Below are 9,143 nucleotides of genomic sequence, written 5' to 3' on the forward strand. Positions count from 1 at the left end.
TAGGACCCTCGCATTCACGTTACCCCTATAGGCCACTAAGCAGTCATGGGCAGTATCGAAGATACATAAATCCTCGATACTATCGTTAAATACATTTTGTGTATCAGGTATAGAGTGCTGAAAATGAAAGTATCTGTATCGAAAATGCATTTTTGGTGTATCGTGTATTTTAACAATACTCGATACTCCGCAAAATATTGAAGCCACTGTGTGTCAGACATTTGCTTGACTGCGTTCACTGAGGCGCTATTACAAGTCTGAAGGCATTTGCATGCAGTGCATCCCGATTTCCCTCCAGCTCGAAGTTTCCTTCTTTCCTCCATCTATCCATATTTCCTTTCTTTAAAACTGAAGGAACCAGTCGCAAGTAGGCCTTTATGAGGTTTACTTGTGAGCACCGAATGCGTACAACGAAGCCGTTAAGCCGTTAACAGACACGCAGAAACAAAACAATTACAAGGGACTTTAGTGACTGAAGTAGTGAAAGGCGAATGCCCGAGTGATGCATTCTGCTACGCAACTGGTACTAATTAGTAATTAAATAATCAATTAGTCATTAGGCAGATTATTGATGATTGATTAGTTATTATAATTGCTTAGTCATTAATTATTACTCATTAATTAGTAATTCATCATTGATTGACAAGTGGCCATATAAGGCACGCATTCGGGCATACTGTGGTGGTACTCTGTGATTGGTCAGGGCCTCTATGACGTCATCCTGCCTCGGCCAATCAGAGCCGCCGCAAACGTGGGACACTTTTTGTCCAAGACAGCATGAGCCATTCAAGGCTTTCGCCTTAAAATCGACAAAGAAACACCAAAGAAAACAAACGGGGAGTAGGGACCACACGCACTTCATCCCTAGCTGCTCTCCCACCCTGTGCAATCCGCCTCCTTGTCCATCTCTGAGGCATGTGATTCTTGTCAAGCAGCATGCTCAGTGTGCTGACGAACTCCGTAACTTGCGCACGGCCCTAGCTCTCCACACCTTTGAGCTTCGCATGTCGGCTTTGCTTGGCGGTAAGAACATAAGCATCGAAGGCCTCAGTTGGGCACGATGCAGTCTCCATTCTTGTAGTTTACAGCGCTTGATTCGAAACAAACCTTTCTTTGTACGCCGGGAAGAGGCTTCCACTAGGTTTTTTTCTGTAAAAACTATTACGTCTAAAATATTAAGAAATACACGACTTGAAAGTTATGTAACTACACTTTTGCAGCACATAAATTTGAATAACAAATACATAATTTTCTGCCAAAAACGTTTCAGCAAAACGTGAATAAAACTTGTGAAGATACCCTTGTTTCATAAAGCAATAAACTGTTAAAATGTTTTTGAAATATGCGAATTGATTGCCGTCATATTAGCCACTCTCTTAAAAACAATTTTTCCTTTTATCTAAGCCAGAATAAGTTATCGATAGACGCTAGCAAATCTTGACTTTAACTGCCTTCAAGATCCTGGAGTCCACTCGGCTATGCTTCACTCATCTTTTGGTAAAGGCCTCTTCATCAAATGTAACAGTGCGGCGTGCTCGACTAATTATATAGAGATGCTTTTCTTATTTGCCTCACTTACAGAACGCCTACATGGCGGGGTTATTTCAGAACAAATAAAAACGTTCAGCCATTTTATATTTGTTATCTAGCTTTTAACAGAGAATGCAAGCTTCAAAAGTCTGCTATCGCACTAATATCAAAATACCTGCTCAGTTCCTCAAGCGCACGCAGCCCTGAGCCTTATAGCAAAGAGAAAATGGAGGGTGATTGGGTAATTAACATGTATATAAAATGGAAAACCACAAGAAATTTGAATAGACTGGGCCCTTTTCAGAAGGCGCCTTGAATCGATGTTCTCTAAAAATTGCTCCGAATGGAAAGAAAATGTCACACAGACCGCGCACGAAACGATGAAACATATTAAAATAACTGACAAAGTCCCTGCCATTGACTCGCACCTGCTCCATCTTTGGGACCAATGCCACGCGCTGCAAAAGTGGAGGCGAAATAAGCAGTACCGTCTGCTCAGATCTAAGCTCAAAGCCATTACAGCAGAGGCCCTGGACTACGCACGCCAGCTGGAGACCAGCAACTGGCTCCAGTTCTGCGACTCGCTTGGCGGCCAGCTGCACACGGCCAGAGTATGGCACATACTCAAAGCAATGATTGCGCAGGCACGTGTTCACACGCACATTCCGCAGTTACAGATATCTACCGGACTCTCAAATTCCACGCTTTCTTCCGAACTCCACACCAAGTTTTTCCCGCCCCATCCTGCAGCTCCTGTACCAGACCCACCTAAAAGCAATCCCACTGACCTTCCCACTGATGTGGATTTCAGCATGGCTGAACTCCGCACGGCTCTTTCTTAGTCTCGACAACGAACGACTCCTGGCCCCGACGGCATAACATGTGGCCACCTTTGCATTGTATGTGCCAAGTGCTCACAGGGTGGTTCGTATGAAGAACGCTAGCTTAAAGAAATTGTTCGCTAGGCTTTTTGTGGAAACTTTGTAACCATAGCTTCAATTCAATGTGAAGTTCTGATAAGGCCAGCTGCCTAGACAGCGGAGCTTCAATAAATCCGTGTTGTCAAATCTGTTTCAGCCCTTTAAGAGAAACAAAAACTGCGATATAGGTACCACTGAAAGGTCTAGAAAGCATGGTAAAATTTTCCAGCTTCGCTAATAATATTACCGCCTTTATCACATTGGGATTCGATACAGTATCTGTATCGGAAATCGATTTCGGTTTGGTATCTTGTATCGGTATCGGAAATACAATTTTTCAAGGTATCGAGTATCGGTTTCGAAGATACTTTTTGAAGTATCTTGCCCAGCCCTGCCACTAAGGCACGTTCATATGGATTTGTTGGATTTGGATTTGGATTTGTATGGCCCACTGTCCACCCTCCGGTCGAAAATACTTTCTTCCCCGCTGACTGTTTAGCGTTTAGCGGGAGGTGAGGCGTGGCACTCCGCGTGCGCGAAAAAAAAAAAAAAAAAGACGGTTGAGGGAGCGCGCGCCGCAGGATTCAGTCCGGCCGTGGCGAGGGTGCCGCTATAGTGCCTAGAATATACTGGCAGTATATTCTAGGCACTGTAGCGCCGCAAAAGCCGTCGTCCATCACCGAAGCGGTGGTGGGTGCAATGACGGCCTACAACATAAAAATTTGGTGGCAGGCTAGCCCCCGCCGCAAGCAGCGGTGACCTACCTGTCCCAGCCCCATCAAGGCCAGGAGCAGCCACCCTCCTTATTTCGCGCACACCCTGCATTATACACCTCTTACTATAACTTATGCCACTAGAGGGCCAACTTACACCACATACGTGTTTTATGTACAGGTTGGCCACGCAGGCGGTGAAATTGAAGGTGCAAGCATGGGTAGAAAGTAACAATTAGATACTCGGAGAACTTCAGAACGGCTTTAGAAATGGTAGGCGCTTAGATAATAGCCTGTTCGTGCTTACCCAATGCATTGAAATATCTAGAGTGGAAAATAAACCTTTGTATTTGGCCTTCCTGGACATAAACGGGGCGTACGACAACGTAAGCAGGGAACTCCTGTGGAACATGTTAAAAGAAGAAGGTATCGGTTGTGAGATAATAGAGTTCCTACAGGAAATATACCGGGATAATAAAGTAGAAATTACGTAGGAAGGGATAAGAAGTACGGAAGATTTCAAAGTATGCAAAGGATTAAGACAAGGCTGTCCTCTATCACCGCTGCTGTTCATGCTTTATATGATAAACCTGGAACGGAGGATACAGGACAGTAACCTAGGTTTTAACCTGTCATATAGATTAGGTGGAAAGGCGGTAGAGCAGCGCCTCCCCGGTTTGATGTATGCAGACGATATTGTGCTGCTGGCTGAGAGTCTGGAAGAATTGCAAACTCTAGTTAAGTATTGCGGAGACGAAGGGGACGCTCTAGGCTTCAGTTTTAGCGCAGTTAAATCGGGTCTGATGATTTTCAACGGCTGAACTGATCAGGGTCTTAAAATACAAGGCCATGAAATACCCAGAGTAGCAGAATATAAATATCTGGGGGTATGGGTAAACGAAGGATTGGCATACATTGGGAAGCATGAGCAATCACTTGAAGCCAAAGGGCGAAGGAATGCCGGGATAATGAAGCATAGGGCATTGTGGGGATACAACAGGTATGAGGTTTTGAGGGGTATTTGGAAAGGAATTATGGTGCCCGGACTTACTTTCAGAAATGCGGTTTTGTGCCTAAAATCAGAGGTACAGTCGACATTACAAAAAAATCAGAGATCCGTTGGACGATTAGCACTAGGTGCCCACGGCAAAACTACAAATGAGGTGGTACAGGGAGATATGGGCTGGGCATCTTTCGAAGTACGGGAAGCTCGGAGTAAAATATATGAGGAACGCCTGAGGAAATTGGACAGTAAAAGATGGGCAGCTAAAGTATTTAAATAACTGTACTTAAAAAGCGTTAAAAAGCAACAGGTGAAAAACACAGAAGGTAAAAATTGGATAAAATGCAGATCAGGAAGGAAGATTTCTTTGGTAACTCAAGAGGCAGTGCCCTACTTTTTGAAGCTAGATCAGGGTGCTTTAGAACACGCAGCTACAAAAAGAAATTTAACAATGGAGATGACGCATGTGCTGTATGTGGTATTGACCATATTATAATAGAATAGAATGGTATCCATCCGGAAGTTGATGCAGGCGCAGTCACTGTTCCTGAAGCTCAGGGATTCAGAGATACCAGTGGCCGGGTGAATAAACCGGTGGTGGAAACTAGCAAAAAACGACTGGAAGATTGGTGGCTTAAAAGCAGAGAAGTGACATAATGTTAGTAATGTAGAAACAAAAATTTAATAATTAGAATGATGGTTTAGTTAACCAATCTAAATCAATAATTAAGATATATGTAAAAAAATGAGCATGATAGCTACTGCTACCACCCCGTTTCAAAGGGGACTCTCCTATATTCCATCCACTATGAGCGTGCCCATAAGACCCCCCACCGCGGGATCTGCAGCTCTCCACCTGCGAGCTGTGGGAGGCCGCTATGCTCAGCTCGGACTCGGTAATGCAACTGCGGGCTATCGAGCGTGCAACCCAGGTCGCCAGAGTTCAAGGGCTCCTGGCCATCTACGCGGAAGCTCCTGCCTGCCTGACTTCCTCAAATAAAAATGTTTATCCTCCTCGTCCTCCTCCCTTCGAATTGAGTTTGTTATCCTTAGTGATCATCAGTTATCGTCTCTTCTGAAAATACCCCTCAGGTTGAAAATACGTGTTTGAAACTTCTGCAGTCTAAATAGTCACTACACCATCGCAGAAGATATTGCTCTTGGCCTAATTTACAAATCGCCCCCCCCCCCCCCCCCCCCCCCCCCGTGATGAGGCTCCACTCCAAGATATAACAAAAGATTTTGACATAGTAACGGCACTGCAAAGAATTGTGAAATAAATTAAGCATAAGGAATTCTGAGTGAGTGAGTAATCTTTGTTGATATGCAGAGATGGCAAGAAGGTATATTCAAGGGAATTGTAAATGAAAGCTGAAAGAATATTGAGATAGGAATCATTGTCTTCCTCGGAGTATGATGGATCCAGCTGTGTTCCGAGCACGTGCGCCGCCATATTGGACGCCTAGGTGCCCTCGCTGCAAGCGGAACGCGTACAGTTGCGTCAGCGCCGTCGATTTCTACGAATATCCCAAGACGTCACGCTATGGTAAGACGTTCACTGATACTACGCGGATACATTAGCCGTACTCGTCAGGCTCTGCTCGCCCAATCTGCGCCTGCAAGATGATGCCCAGCTTCACAGCTCTGAATGAAACGATCTCTGACACACACCATATGCCACAGAAAAGATGCTTCATCACGCGCGATTTCTTTTTTTTTTTTTTGCCGCTCCTTTCAATGTTGCAAATCGCCCTTCAAATATAATGGCTCGAGGACCCTGAACCGAGCCCGTCAGTGTATACGTACGTATTTGAGCATTCGCGTGAATGTTCAAATATCTACCCTGCTTAAACTTTTGTACATCTTCTAAACCGTAATCGATAGACCTTGAGGTAGTTATTTTAAAGTTTAAGCAGGGTACGTGTTTGAGCATTCACTAGAATGCTCAAACACGTACCAGTATTCGCGTAGCTAACGCGATTTCGCCCGATGGCGCGGACGTTGCCGACATTGCCGACATTGCCATCGCCTTGATTTCGACCCGCTCACTAGAGACTGAAGCGACAAAGCATGAAGCAGCAGCGAAGAAACCTTGGTCAGTTGGCCTGTGGCAATGTCAGCTGGTAAGATATGTTGAATAAAGGAAGATGCTGTAAGAATGCCGGCTGACTTTTAAACACTGCTGGTTTGATGCAGGTGTCATCTGCCTTATCGATGTAATTCGCGGGGAAGTAGAGTTAATTTCACCTTGTACTTTATTAGCGGAAGAACAGACGATGTTTTCTCATGCTCTGATGAAGATGCTGCTTCCTCAGTCCTGTTTGCGCTGTCAGCCAAGCCGGCATCCGAAAAAAGTAGATGGTTACAGCGTAGCGCGATACGCCAGCGATAAGCCACCGTTACCTGCTGCACCGCGCGGCTACAGAGCGCAGCTTCTGTGCTCACGCGCTGATTGGTCCCGATGAGATAGGCTTGCGTACCGCTGATGATGATGATTATTTATTGACCATGCCCTTTGTATCGGGTAGGTGCCGTGTTGGTGCCCCAGTCGTAAGGAAAAAACAACACAAACCGCCGTCCAGGCAAATGGCTCTCTCTGGCGCCGTCAATGCGATCTAGCTGTCGCTAATTTATCGCGGATCGCTGCTATATTCGCATTGTCGTGACGCTGGGGCTACGTCAACCCGGCCTTCACTTGGTAGCGTGCAGAGACTCGGGGTTGAAGTAGGATTGAATCTTCGAAGTTGGTGAAATATGTACAAGCAGGTTTAATGGCACTTTGAGAAACTTATTTACAAGATTATTTACACGAAAAAGAAGGGTACATCAGCAAAATGGCAAGCGTTAAGAGTTCATAGCGAGAAGCGACTGGATGAGCCGTTTACCCAGGGCCCAGAGCGACATTTCGTACTCTGCAGCGTCCTTAAAAACCCCTCTCTGAAGATGCTGACCAACCAAATCCAGGGCACGCCCCTCAGGTATCGGCATCCAATCGAACACATCACTGCACTGATGGTCTGAAGCACTGACTGGTCCGGCATTCATTCGTTGGGCGTGATCACTTGTTGGCGGGAAAAGCTTGGGAATGGCGAGGAGAGGAGGTACATTTCTATTCTTCAGCAAAGAAACCACAGGCTGGTTCTGACAAGGGGTTTTACTTCTCAGAAACCCGAGTGCACGTGGCGCCGCATAGGGCTCCCAACATTGTCCCTTTTCGACAATTGCAAATCTTTCCTGCATTCCCAGGAAATCACTTAATGGCCGTATGAGTCATGCTCCTTTCTGGTCCTGCACGTCAGCGGACATGTCACTCTGTCGTCTCCTTTGGATAGGAGGCATTCATCACTGGAGGATAGCCCTTCTCGACTGGAAGGGTGAACAAAAGAAAGCACTTCCTGCTATTTCCCGCAGGGGGACGTTTCTTTGTGTTTTTCCAGACGTTCTCTTGACAGGGTCAATTTGGCATTTGCAGGTTGTCCACAAAGCAAAACAGGCTTACAAAACAGGATTCCTGGAAACAGGCTCACTTAGAGCCATTGGACCATCACCACATATTCACAAAACTTATCCATGCCCACAGGCGAACAATAGAGCGCGCAAATGCGGATGCTTGGTCGTAACAGCCTCCTCCCCCGCCAGAAGAGACTCGGAGGGCAGCATTCCCAGCTGCTGCATGAAGAGACGACTTAATGGCCTGCACGTGAACGCTTGAAGCTCGCTGTTGCTTGTCGCGTTGTCTTGATTGTTGTAGGCCAAATTGCTCGAGCTGTCTGAAACTCAACCACATGTCGAAGCAAGCACTCGGCTCCCGTCTGAAGAGACCAGGTTAAAAGAAAACTGCCATTGTTGTTCGAGAAAAGCCCACTCTCAAGACGTTCAGGACCCACGTATTCCTAGAAAACCAAACGTGCTGCTTTACATAGCCACACATATACAAGCGCACGAAAAAAAAAAAACCTGATTATCAATTTGGATACATGGTGAGGAACATCTCGGACCGCTTAGAAAGAGCGGCTAAGCGCGTCCGCATTCCCATTTAACTTCCCTTTTTTGTATCTTATTTCAAAATTGTACTGCTGTAAAATCAAGCTCCACCTAAGAAGGCGACTGTTCTTCGATGTCGCAGTTTGCAGCCAAGCCAGGGGACAATGGTCCGTCTCTACGGTGAATTTGGCCCCTCCAAGATAGCACTGCAATTTTTGAATGGCCCATACAATGCAAGCGCATTCTTTCTCTGACGCGCAATAAGCCCTCTCTCTAGAACTCAGTTTTCTGCTCAGGTAGAGCACCGGGTGCTCATTACCGTCGTCATCTCTCTGGCAGAGAACAGCACCTAGCCCTCGATCACTGGCATCACACTGGACTGTGAATTCTCGGTCATAGTCTGGAGCTCGCAATACCGGACGACTAATCAGCACAGCCTTCAGGTTTACGAAGGAGGCTTCCTTTTGTTCGTCCCAGACTACATTTGTCGGTTCTGTCCTGCGGAGAGCGTCGGTCAGAGGGCTGGCCAAAGCTGAATAGTTAGGGATGTAGTGATTGTAGTACCCAGTCAGACCCAGGAATGCTCGAATTTCCGTCTTCGTGCTCGGCCGCGGGTAGTCTGCTACCGCAGAAATCTTAATCTCGCTGGGTTTCCTGAAACCTTGACCTACATTGTGACCCAAGTAGTCCACGGTCGCCCTTGCCAGGCAACATTTCTCGGCCTTTACGGTTAGTCCAGCTTGACGCAAAAGGCTCAGTACAGCTCTTAGATGTACCATATGGTCCGCCCATGAGTCGGAAAAAACCGCAATGTCGTCTAAATAAGGCACCGCGAATGTTTCACACCCCTTTCAAACCCTATCCATGAGTCGGGAAAAACAAAATGGAGCATTTTTGAGCCCGAAACTCATCATTGTTGGCTGGTAGCTGCCCGTCGGAGTGACGAAAGCCGCGTATCTGCTGGCGCGTTCAGTGAGCGGTACTTGCCAGTAT

This window comes from Amblyomma maculatum, chromosome 6, assembly GCF_055883805.1.
Source record: "Amblyomma maculatum isolate TAMU_Amacu chromosome 6, ASM5588380v1, whole genome shotgun sequence".
Lineage (NCBI taxonomy): Eukaryota > Metazoa > Arthropoda > Arachnida > Ixodida > Ixodidae > Amblyomma > Amblyomma maculatum.